The 13,847-nt window shown below is 33.6% G+C and overlaps 1 protein-coding gene across 2 annotated transcripts in view; it reads right to left on the bottom strand.

The window, feature by feature from the left end:
- The window catches only part of VEPH1 (ventricular zone expressed PH domain containing 1), a 4,140,519-nt gene extending 4,129,689 nt beyond the window's left edge, over positions 1 to 10,830 (bottom strand). Inside the window, exon 1 of one of the 2 annotated variants that reach the window (XM_044070483.1) lies at positions 10,581 to 10,830. The gene's annotated coding sequence lies outside the window, so the exon portion shown is untranslated. Of the gene's footprint in view, positions 1 to 10,396; positions 10,553 to 10,580 lie in introns of those variants that run through there. The other variant, XM_044070484.1, reaches the window with a different exon arrangement.
- Between the last annotated feature and the right edge of the window lie 3,017 nt (positions 10,831 to 13,847).

Genomic DNA, 13,847 nt, shown 5'->3' with positions numbered 1-13,847 from the left:
AGTTAGGGGGATGTTGGGGGTGGCCCCCCACCTGGGTGGGTTAGAGGTAGTGCAATGTGTTTCATTGAAAGATGTGTCCAATCATATACTTGCCCTGTGAAATCCTTCAGCATTCTGGTCATTCGTGAAACTAAGGTTTCGGTGATGTCATCTCATTCATTCCATCTTTGGTAACGTGGGATTTTGTTCTTTTGAAGTACACCCAAATACATAGACACACACACACACACACACACACACACACACACACATATATATATATATATATATATATATATATATATATATATATATATATATATAGGTCTATATTGGAACCGCGAAAGCCTAATCACCGAATACATAAATACCGACACATATTACACGAACCGTGAATACACCGAATGCCCTAAACCACAAAATTTAAAAACTTGAACCTTCATAGTTGTCCCACCCAACCACCCACTACATACTACCTAAACAAACAAAATAAATAAACCACATACATAACCTAACCAAAACCCTACTTCTAACCCTAAACTAAACCCAACTTCTAACCCTAAACTAAATCTTGCATATACCACCATGTATGCACTTACCTTAACTTGCACCCTAACCCTAAGGTCCGTAACTATCACACACTTACCTAACGGAGCTATACCGCAAAAGGGCAAACCATGACGTTTCGGTATTTTGGAATTTGTGCTTCAGGACTATCAATGAATACGTGTCGGTGTTTATGTATTCGGGTAAGTGGACCTTCAAGGTTCTAATAGGGAACCATATATATATATATATATATATATATATATATATATATATATATATATATATATATAAGGGTCCTATTTAGATGATTGAAGTCTTAGAACTTCAAATTTCATATAGCCAACACCATATGATCAACGTTTTAAAACTTTGATCGTTCTAAACGGAGATCTCCATACAGAGTGGAACAGGAAATTTTCCCTTTTCCTTGCGATAGTGCAATCTTGGAGTTGGTATATTTAAGTAGCAGGGGGTGTGGGGGGTGCAAGTAGGCTTTCCCCCCTGCAGAAATGTCCAGGAATATTTTTTGTTTTGTTTTTGTTTTGTTTTTTTTAAGTGTTTGAAGTTTTAAAAGTTCAATCATATGGTGTCGGCCATATGAAATTCAAAGTTTTAAGACTTTGATCATCTAAATGGGACCTATATATATATATATATATATATATATATATATATATATATATATATATATATATACACATTTATAAACAGTCCAAAAATTCATTGCTAACATAACTATAAAGTGATTCTGCTGTCCTTGATTATCTAATCAAATCCATTTCCTATACATGATAATGAATATAAATATAAATACAAAAATTGCATTCATAAATAGAGAAACCTTGAAATGTTAAATAAAAATATATTAACAATAAGATAATTGCAACTTAATGGCTGAACCTTTAATCTCAACAGTTTGAATAACAACAAATCAAAAATATTCAAAACTATTCAGTGAGTCCTGCTCTATAAATAGTTCCAAGATTAATAATCTACATCTTTTCCTTCTTATCTAAAAGTTCATGATTAGAGTCTAATGGTAAACTACTCCCAACAACAGAATCAATACCAATAAAAAGAAAATGTGCAGTAGCGTTTTACATCTTATGTTTATAAGGAGCACGTCTGTCACTCTTACATTTTAAATCACTTAAATGAACTGCAATATGCTGTTTCCAAGGTCTTGATTTCTGTCCTACATCAAAGGCTCCACACTGGCACACTGCATATAAATGACCCATTCAGAACTACAAATAATTAACTGTCTAATAGCATATACTTTAGATGTGTTAATAGATGTAAAGGATTTGGTTTTTGATACCACTTTACAATAAACACTATTGCCGCAAAAAGTGCAGTCATGCATAATATTAGTACCTCCATCAAGATTAACAACTTTTCCTTTTTTATACCAAGATAAATATTCACCAATACTCCTACCACATTCAAAATCAAATCTACATGTCTCATTCAAAAAATGATCAAAAAATGTCTCTATTTTTTAAAAATGCAAACATTTATTAACAACATCTCTAATTCTGAAGGTATTGGGGCCAAATATAGTTTCAAGTCTTAATTTGGATTAATTTTAACTTCCTTTAGCAGGCAATCCAGGACATTACAAACTCTTTCAAAACATTACAAGCCCCCAGCTGTGCCTGTTTAACATTTTGTGCATCAAAACCCCTATTGATGAAACTTTTATCCAAATTCACAGCTTCATGCTCAGAACTGTCTACTGAACTACAAATATAATGTAATATCAAAAACTGTGCCTTAGGAATATTCTTAATATGCTTACAGTGACAACTTGTCACTTCAAGTAATTAATTTTTTTGTAAATGGCTTACAATACAAACTAGTCAAGGTAGTGCCATCAATCAATTTAGTAATGCTAACATCCAAAAAAATCAGCATTAAATAAATCAAACTTCCCCACAAAAACTGAGCCAAATGTATTTGAATTCAAATAGCTAACAAGTGATTTTAACATTTTAAATGAGCCCATCCAAATAAGCTAACAATCATCTAAATAGTGACTCCATATATCAATATATTGTTTATAAATGTTACTTTCAACATAAATCAAAAATTCCCAGAAAGCCATAAATAAATTCACATAATATGAGCAAAAATGGCCCTCATTGCTGTACCTATAACTGCAAAAACTCTTCATCTTTATACAAAATCACTTTGTGTTCCAGCACTATAACCTAAAATTTCAACAAAAAAATCACAATGTTCATCAGCATACAACCTAGAACAGGTTCACTAATATTTAACAACCTGTATACCACCCTCAGTGGAATACTAGTATACAGAAACTGTATATCCAATGTACATAAATAAGCATGATTCAAAATGTGTATGTCAGACATAAGCTTTAAAAATTCAGTCATACACTTCAAACATGCCCAAACCAGCTGTAATAAAGGTTTAAGCTAGCTTTCCAAATACATAGACAGTGGTTCAGTTATAGAACCACATCCGAAAACTATTAGTTTCCAAGGTGAATTATCTATGGATTTATGGATTTTTGGTAAAGTATAAAACCTCTGTGACCTCGGTATAGCTACGATTAACTGATGATAGAGACATCCAGAAATACAACCGCAATGTTTACCATTAAGTAGAAACTCATCTATAAATCACTTATAGTCAACTGTAGGATGAAAAGGCAATTTATATTAAGAAATATTAATATTCAATTGTCTCAAAACCTCCTTCCCATAAGTAACAGCATTCCAAACAACAATGGCCCCACCTTTATCAGCTTTAATCACTATTGTCTATGCATTATGATCCAAACTTTTAAGTGCACCCTTTTGTTGTTTACTTATATTATGGCCATAATTTCTAAATATCATAACATTATTACTATGTAACTCACATAACACATACTGCTCAAACAATTTCACAGCAGGATGATAAGGGGGCTGAAACTTCATTTTTTTAAAACCAAAAATTCTCCCAGAATCAAACATTTCATTTTGTTTCTGACTATAATAAAATTTTAGATTTAACATCCAAAAAATACTTAATGTCCATTAAAGTGAAATACTATGAAACATAAAAAGATGGAACAAAACTCAAACCTTTATTCAATATATCAGTTTCATTATTAAGCAAATACTGTGAAGATAAATTAACAATTAAGTCATTCTCAACATTTTTCAAATCATTGTCCTGAACAACATCTCAACTTGTCCTTTGATGTTTTCTGCTGGCTCACCAAAACGGTTCTTTTAAACTTTAAATGTTTTACTATTAGGTGAATTAACTTCAACCACATTGCTGAAATCAGTCTCTGTATCAGTATTTGAAGAGAAATCAGAAACACTAGACTCAGTAGCACTAAAATCCAAAGAATGTTTTAATATTGAACGACCCCACTTACGTTTAGGCCTAACAATCATTTTCAGCAAAATGCCCAGCCTGTCTCAATGACTTCTATGAATAAATAACATTATTCTGATAATCATTCATATCTCGATTATGTTTCTTTAATTTATGACTTTTAACTCGGTCTAATAATCATTAATCTTTTTTAAAAACTGTGTATACAAAGTCTCATAGTTCTTATGTCCAGTAAACATTCATACAAATTCAGTAGATCTATCAATAGAACTACCAAGAGACACTAGCTGTTGATCATAAAATTCAATTAGTACCTCCAGGAACAACCGAGAAGCCATTCATTGTATTGCACACCATTTCTCTAAAACACTTTGATTATCACCACCAGCACCTGGTTCCACATAAACAAAGAGCCCTCAAGGAGCTATACCAGCACTTACATAAGCTTTAAGAAGCTTAATATGTCATATCGTGGCCCTTAGCATCTTTGTATAAAATATTAAATCTTTAAACATTCGTGCTATGTCCAACTCAGAAGTGGTTAAAGCACTACCCATAACAGACCATAGCACGAATGTTTAAAGATTTAACATTGCATCTTTGTATAAAATGTTAAATCTTTAAACATTCGTGCTATGTCCAACTCAGAAGTAGTTGAAGCACTACCCATAACAGAAAATGATGTTACTGTCCGACAAAAAAAACATGTACCATTCTCTTTATCACCAGATTAGTTCTGCAAAAAAGTATATAGTTCTTGCATCTCAGCAATGCTGAAATTATATAAAAATGGGACAGCAATACAAAAACTATATCCAACAAAAAACTAGTGCACAACCCTAGAAAAATGTGCATGATCCAAATAAATCCCAAAAAAAGTATATAGTTCTTGCATCTCAGCAATGCTGAAATTATATAAAAATGGGACAGCACTACAAAAACTATATCCAACAAAAAACTAGTGCACAACCCTAGAAAAATGTGCATGATCCAAATAAATCCCAAAACAACCAGCACTCAAAATATTTAATTTAGGCCATTTAATAACCATAAGCCTTAAAAATAGCAGCATAGCATTTTCATAACTAACAAAGCAAACTGGTTTCACCCATTGGAGTCATCAGTGCAATCAAACCCTCTCAGAGTAAAGTGCTTGCATAAATACAAATGCATTTAAAGAGACATCACATCATTTATAAACAACAGTCCAAAAATTCATTGCTTACATAACTGATTCTGCTGTCCATGATTATCTAAGCAAATCCATTTCCTATACATGATAATAAATATAAATACAAAAATCATTTACACCTATTAACACATGTGAAATATATACTATTATCGTTAGGGTTTGGCGCCGGTGTCGTTGTTATGTGACCCCGAGGACCAAAACGGTGACCACCGCAATACAACCCAACCGTAATTAAAGTTATTTACATTATTTTGGTGAGAAGTTATTATTATTCTGGGTTATTTTTTAAGAAAAATAAACGTTACTTTTAAATTTCTTAAATAATGCCGCCTGTTTACTGTCCTTGCGCCAGATGTCTTGGCCTCACATGCAGTTCTGATGCTGCGCACGTGCACGCCCGCGCAGTACATCAGAGGCAAAAAGGAGAAAGGGAGAGTCTCTCCACAGCTTTTGAGTCGCTATGTATGTTAAATTTAACATAGTGAGACAGTTTTAAATTAATAAAATATTTACATCTCCGTTCCGTATTTGTTACTGTCTTTTAACTATAAAACTTCAATTTAACAACATCTTACTAAGCAACGGAGATCTTGCTTTTTTCTTGTTTTAACATTGCTCGTTATAAGAAAAGGTTTAACATAGCGGAGCTTACAGCAAATAAAACGGAGAGATCTCCTTATTTTATTTAAAGTGTCTCGCCATTTACCACCCATTTAACATAGCGGTAGAGTTTAAAGAAAGTTATTATAATGGAAACCGGGCGACCGACCTTTTTTCCATGGTATACTTGACGAATAACGGCACGCTTGGGCCAATCAGCGTGCACGTTTTGGGGGGATCATGGTATAATAGACAGTTAATTACTTTTAGTTCTGAATGGGGCATTTATATGGCAGTATAGCAGGGTGGAGCCTTTTATGTAAGATAGACATCAATACCTTCGAAACAGCGTATTGCAGTTCATTTAAGTGATTTAAAATGTAAGCATGACAAAACATGTTACTGTGCATTTTGTTTTTAACTGTATTGATTTTGTTGTTGGGGGTACTTTATCGTAACATTCTAAACACAAACTTTTAGATAAGATAGAAAAGATGTGGATTATGAATCTTGGGGTTATTTATAGACCAGAACTCAATGAATATTTTTGAATATTTTTGATTTGTTGTTATTCAAACTGTTGAGATTAAAGATTCAGCCATTAAGTGGCAATTACCTTATTTATAATACATTTTTATTTAGCATTTGAAAGTTTCTCTATTTATGAATGCAATCTTTGTATTTATAATTATATTAATTATCATGTATAGAAAATGGATTTGATTAGATAATCATGGACAGCATAATCACTTTATAGTTAGGTTAGCAATTAATTTTTGGACTGTTGTTTATAAATGATGTGATGTCTCTTTAAATGCATTTGTATTTATGTAAGCACTTTACTCTGCGAAGGGATTTATTGCACTGATGATGCCAATTGGTGTAAAAGGTTTGCTTTGTTACTATTTGAAAATGCTATGCTGCTATTTTTTAAGGGTTATGGTTACTGAATAGCCTAAATTAAATATTTTGAGTGCTGATCATTTTTGGATTTATTTATATATATATATATATATATATATATATATATATATATATATATATATATATTTGGATCTACTTTGATTAAAAAAAGGACGCTTAAATGAATCTGACTTACCCAAGCTGATTTCTCCAAAATGGCATTTCAATGAATGCACGGACTGCTGAATTCCTTTCCCTGTGAAAAGATCCACTTGGCCACCATGGTAAGTAACCAAAATGGAGCAAAAGTAAGCCTACCAAAGTGGGGGGGACTGCACCTCCACACTCCCCCTACTTAAATATAGCAACTCTGAGATCGCACTAAATGGAAGAGAGGGCACACTTCACCATGGTGGCCAAGTTGTTCCTTTCACAGGGAAAGGAATTCGGCAGTCTATGCTTTCGTTGAAATGCTGTTTCGGAAAATCAGCTCGGGTAAGTTAGATTCATTTAAATGTACTTTCACTTAAACAAAGTAGACCCATATAGATATATATATTTATGGATCCAGTTCAGAACCTCAATGTTTCAAAATTTTGAACTTCAAATGGCTGAGACCATAAGATCAAAGTTTTGAAACTTTGAATATTTTGAATGGAGATCACCATACAGTGTGGAATAGGCATTTACCATTTAGATCACTGTAGGGTGATCTCAGAGTTGGTATATTTATTTGGCAGGGGGTATGAGGTGCAGGGGGGCTTGTGCACCTGCAAAAACGTAAAAAAAAAATAGTTTTTATTTTTTTTATTTAATTTTCGAAGTTTTAAAACTTCGATCTTCTGGTCTTGCCATTTGAAGTTTGAAATTTTGAAACTTCAAGCTTTAGATGTAGAACTATATATATATATATATATATATATATATATATATATATATGTGTGTGTGTGTGTGTGTGTGTGTTTATATATATATATATATATATATATATATATATATATATATATATATATATATACGCACACACACACACACACACACACACACACACACACACACACACACACATGCACACATACACAGCGATAGATAAATACATGTTATTTATTACTTATTTATAGGTTCATAGGTGTTTACTAGGCTAATGACCAAATGGGCCTTTTTAAGCCTATCCATGCATCCCAAATCTCTGACAAGTTCTGATACCCTTGATAAGTGTAAGCATGGGTCTGGGAGATGAACCATTTACAGGTTACCTGTGTCCATTAGAGACATAGGTGCCAAACCAGGAATGAATTTCTGGTCTCCCATCCAATTGTCCAAGTTGCACTTGAATTGGGTTAGGGAGGAACTCTGCTTCACATGGATGGGGAGCCTGTTCCATAGATGGGGTAGTCTCTGGGATGCATATCTATCTCCCCAGCAGGTCCTATTTATATCACAGGCAAGGTTAAGTCTTTAGAATGGGTATTGCTGGTGCTGTTTCTTTTGTGGATATGCAGAAGGTCCATCAGAGTGGGGTCTAACAATGCCCTGTATGCCAAGCATAGATCTCCCCTTAAAAGCCTTTAGGAGACAGAATACAGGGATAAGGCCTTGAGGTGGTCTGCATAAGACATATTACTCAAGCCCTGCATTGTTTTAGTGAGGAACCTCTGTGGACGTTCCAGTTGTTGGATATGCCTGGTTAGGTACATACCAAATGGAGCATTGTACTCAATGATAGGTCTGATGAATGTCGAATGCAGTGTAACAATGACTTTCTTGAACCTAGATGCCATACCTTTGTTTATTCTAGCATTTGTTGATTTATTCATGCAGAGTGTATATGTGCGTATGTATATATATATATATATATATATATATATATATATATATATATATATATATGTGTGTGTGTGTGTGTGTGTGTGATTTGTTGTTTTCAGTCATTATAGATTCAATGTAAAATGATCTGTGTTTGTTCATTTGCTCTTCTGAGCATTCAACATTTGATGTGACAACCATTTACATTTGTTTTGAAGATAGGGTTATGAACACATTTGGTAGTCCGCTTAAGGAACCTGATGAATTTTTAACAGTGCAGGACCTTACAAATGCAAGAGATATGCAGAACATAATTCCATTAAGGCAGAGGAGGAAAGAGAATGCTGATTAGTTAGGATTTACTTACACATAAATGAATGGACAAGTTACATGAGCTAAATAACCCTTTTCTCGTGTTAAACATTTCAGATGTTGTTGACATTTGGCATGAGAAGCACACGATACAGACAGAGCAAGAAAAAACTCGCTAAAGACAATAGTTAGTTATCAGTATGAACAGCAGTCCAGGCTCCCTTCAGCTGCAATATTAGTTAATAAATATTCATTTAAAATGGAAGAAATTACTTCAGGAGCAAGCCCGTGTAGTAATTCATTACTGCTAAATGTTTCCCCACAGCATTCAAAATAACACTGATTGCACAAGTCAGCTCCACCAAGTAGAAGTGAATCACTTAGCTTGTAGTTGTACAGATAAATGTTACCCTTTTTACTGCATTCTTTTTTTTTTTTTTCATGATTCCAGGTATATGCAAATGACACATTTTAGTGGCTGATCAAGAAGAAAAAGCTTGCAAAATGCTAATCTACATACTTATTCTCCTGCCAGTTATAATATGCTATATAATTACTCTAGTGTCTTGCTTAAGTGATGCAACAAGTACGGCATTTCTTATTTATAACAGAATAGTGGTTTTGTACAAGCCGAAACCACATTGCTTCATTACTGAATGTAAACAGACTCGGTAACCAAAGAGTGCTCCATCTTTTGAGACCAATGTAAGTGTGTTTATATGTTCTTAACCAAAGAAAAGATTAGAGGCTGTTTGTAAGAGCATCTTTCTTATGCTGCATGAATAGGCCACTCTGGTTCCCATGGGATAAGTGGCATGCAGTTACCCTATCCCACAACATGTTCATTGTTCTAAACAGTCCTCACAGAGCCCTTCTGTCAAGAGACTTACCTGCATTTCATTCCTGATGAAATAATGTGAAGGCGATATGTACACAAAGAACACAACTCAGTAATGAAAAAGCATGCAAGAACTAATAAATAACTTTGTTATTGAACATGATTCTGTTTTCTAATCCCAAATCAAAGGTGTTACTTTCTGCAGCCTTTGCTATTTTACTGATTATGTATAATCATACATTTCCTTGAGCAAATGCACAAACACACCTTTTGCAATTTCATTGTTAAAAAAATAGCAAATTAATGAAGTTAACTCTCATTCCTAAACTTCATTGTTTCGTAGGAAATTCACCAGGTGTCATGTTACTCTGCAGTACCAAAGGTAAAAATACCCTGCTTTGTTTATGTAAACTGATACAAGACACAGGATTATACAAAGGCTAACACTGAGGATGGTGCACCACTGATGCCTAAATATTCAATAAAATGTACCACAGAAAACACCACTAAATCCATAAAACATTTTTCTAGACAATTACAATAGCATTACAATTGCTAAGTTCAACTTTTTGAGATTTACAAAGCTTGCAAACTAGTAACTAAAGATTTTGCTTCCTACAAAACAGAGGTACCATCACAAAACAAAAGTGAACAGAATCTAGAAGCATCACACACAAAGTCACAAAAGCAATTTAAACAATATTGAAAACAAATTCACATACACCATACTAAATGTCAAGCTTATAATGGCCAGGAACATTTTAATGATGAAAATTCACCTATGGTATTAGAAAACTAAAACGCCAGACCAATGTATCCTGCAAAACCTTATGTGACACACATCATGTTTATCAACTTACATAAATTCTTACGAGAAGAGATTCAATTATTTATGCTGGCTGGTTAAACCTCCATTGCTCAGTGCATGTCTGTGTTAGCAGAGCTCCCATTTTCAGTCTGTTACCTAGCATCATGATTAGAAAACTTTGCTCTGCAAGGAAAAGTTAAAGATTAATTGCATTGACATTCTTCAGATGGACTTACTGCATGAAAGATCCTGCTGCAAAGCTGTCAATGTAGAAATTCCACAGTAAAAGTAAATGAAAACTTGGTTAAAATATTCAAAGGGATTCTCCAAGCTCTCTCTCTCTTTCTCTATCCCAGGCAGACAATAATTATAGAGTTATCACAAGAGTTCCTAGGCTTCCGTTTGCCTGTCAATAGAATCACTGTTAAATAAACCCTTTGACAGAGCTTGTTCCTTGACTGTTTAGCATTTTCTTTGCTCTGAAACTAAGGCAAGGAACAGAGTGTCACTGAGCCGAAAGAGCTTGTGAAGAAACAAATAAAAAGCAGAGGAGCTTAGAGGGGGAACCAAAGAAGCATTTCTCTTCAAAGTGAACTCTGTGAATCAATGTACCAAATACCAATTATATTTAATTATTTTATAGTCAACAAGTGATTTCAACAATTTACCATTACCAATTATCTTTATAGTCCAACAAGAATTTATTTGCATTATACTATTTAACGACCTGCCTTGTGTGAAATTTAACACGTTTATATAAAATGTATGTAATGTAGCAAAGTACTAAAGTATTTTTTTTTTACTTCATGACTTTCAGGTGAAGAATATAGTATTGTAGTACAGGGAAAAAGTAAAAGTGATCATTTAAAACAATCTACAGTCTCTTTTTCAGCATACTGCTACACAATTTCTGAGAACTTTTCAGTTATTTTTCTCTTAGCTGACCATTAGTAAAATTTTCGAAACTGTAATAATTTCCAAGTTTAGTAGTTAGAGAACTTTTAACTAGCATACACGGATATACTATACTTATTGTTATTATTGTAATATTATACTAACAAGACTACAGGATTTTTAAAAGAAAAGCTATTTGTAATGGTCAGGTATAAAGGTCTGAAAACCCCTTTCAGCCCCCTACCTTTGACATAAGAGATTGCTGGCTCACTGTGCTGTTTGTCAAATCAACCACGGCGCCTTTTCAGTTACCCAGGAGCTGTCATGTGGAATCAGGCATACAGTTATCCTCTTGCAGGTGTATTTAGCATCTGCACTTGCAACTGAAGAAACAGCTTCAGAAGCAAATGGACTGCATCACTTGAAACAGAAAAGTATGGGATATAAAGAAGGGCACAATTCCGCTCGTAAGTGTTTAGGTCAAACCTGTGGAAAAGAAATGAAAAAAATAATGCACAAATGAAACCAACAAAATAAACTGTCCTCCTGGTTGCAAATCATAAGTATATTAATAACACAATGTTAAAAGAATAATAAGCAAGGCTGCACACCATTAACAAAGAACTTTATTTCTAGACAACACTTTTCCTCTTAGAAAGACTACATTTTACATTATTTGGTAATTTGGGTAAAAGCAAGAAATACCAAACCATATGACTTAATATGTTTTCTATCTCAAAAATGTATCTCCTTTCCAACTGAACTACTTGTAAAGTCAGAATATCTTTAAAAATATCTTTAAATATTTATGTGTGTGTATGTTTGTGTGTGTGTATATATTTGTGTAGTCTTTGTGTATAAGCATATGTATGTACACAAACATATACATTTAGGTATACACACAAATAGATACACAAGCACACACACACACACAGACACAGACACACACACACACACACACACACACACACACACACACACACACACACACACACACACACACAGAAATAGATAGATAGATAGATAGATAGATAGATAGATAGATAGATAGATAGATAGATAGACAGATACACATATGTAGATATGGATATAAAGATATATATTGATGCACACAGATATACACACGCATGCATGCATGCATTTGTATGATGTGAGTATATTACTAAATTAAATGAGGTTGTTAAATTCAGAAACAAGTGATTACAGTAGTAGTTCAGAGTTAAAGTAGTGATTTCACAAATTCTTTTGACTTCTGAGCACTGCAGAGTACTTGAGATATATGTGTATAATATCCTTCAGGAAGTCACCCACCCCTGATAACTATCATATTGCCAACACAACCCTAAGAGATGATCTAGTAATCAAGTCAGGGATTTGGTACACACATAGACGGTAATCTAGCCATCATGTGTCTAAAGTAGTGAGAAAATCATTATATGTTGTGCAATTTATAAACAATGGTATGGCATCTTGGTCCAAGGAAGTCATGGTTCCATTGTATGTCGCATTCATCAGACCTATCATTGAGTACAATGTCCCCTTTGCTATGTACCTTACCAGGCATATCCAACAATTAGAATGTCCACAGAGGTTTCTCACTAAAAGAATGCAAGGCGTAAGTAATATGTCCAATAAAGACCATCTGAAGGACATATCCCTGTATTCTGTCTCCTACAGGGTGTTGAGGAGATATCTATGCCTGGCATACAAGGCATTAGATCTGAAAAATTTATTTTAATTTCTGTTGCTTCTATGTTGTGCTGGATCCAGTCTTCTTAAGACACAAAGTCTTGTTGGCTGCTTACTACTGAATCAGAGACACAGGGCTTTGCATGACTCCATTTGTAGTCTGTTTAAAGCACCAAGCCTTTCAAATTGCACACTGATAAAGAAATATATTTTGCAGCTATAAGCACAGTTACAGATAATTGATTTTTATAACAAACAATACGTACTCTTTCTGTCATATTGTAGCATATATTTACAAAGTTTACCTTCATTACAGATATGAATGATGACTTCTACAAAATATCTCTCTCTGTCCCTCTCTCTCATAACTGAATTACTACAATTGTTATATAGAGTGCTAGTCATGCACATAGATATTTTTTTTTTCCGCTTGGTATCTTTTTTGGCCTTCTGTGGGAAGTCACGTAATGTCTGTTTTTAGAATTTTCTATTGTCCTGTCAGCAATTCTGCTGATGTGAAAATGCACAAATGCATGCAATCAGAATAATAGAAGTATGAAAGTAAACATCTGTTCTGTTCCTATTGAAAAAAATCACGTATTGCTGAGTTTAGATATTTGCTCTGCAAACATGAGAAATGCATGCGATACTTGTTTTCCAATATTGCTTTGTTAGGTTTTTTTCTGATGCTGTGAAGAGAAGCCTGTCTGTTATGCATATAGTATGAATGGCCGTTTTACATTGCTAAACTCTATACATATATTCAAGCAAACTTTTTATTCTATGCTTTATCTTTCAGCATATTTACAACAGAATTAACTTCAGCCTTATATTCATAACCTCTAACAATTCCCTGTTTTTAAACATACTCAAAACACTTTATACTGATATGTATTTTTTGATTAGATCATATAGAAACA

Source organism: Protopterus annectens, chromosome 4.part1 (genome assembly GCF_019279795.1).
Source record: "Protopterus annectens isolate FY-2018-M chromosome 4.part1, PAN1.0, whole genome shotgun sequence".
NCBI classification, from domain to species: Eukaryota; Metazoa; Chordata; order Ceratodontiformes; family Protopteridae; genus Protopterus; species Protopterus annectens.
The sequence above is the reverse complement of the archived record's forward strand: the minus strand, read 5'-3'. Positions and strand labels throughout refer to the sequence as shown.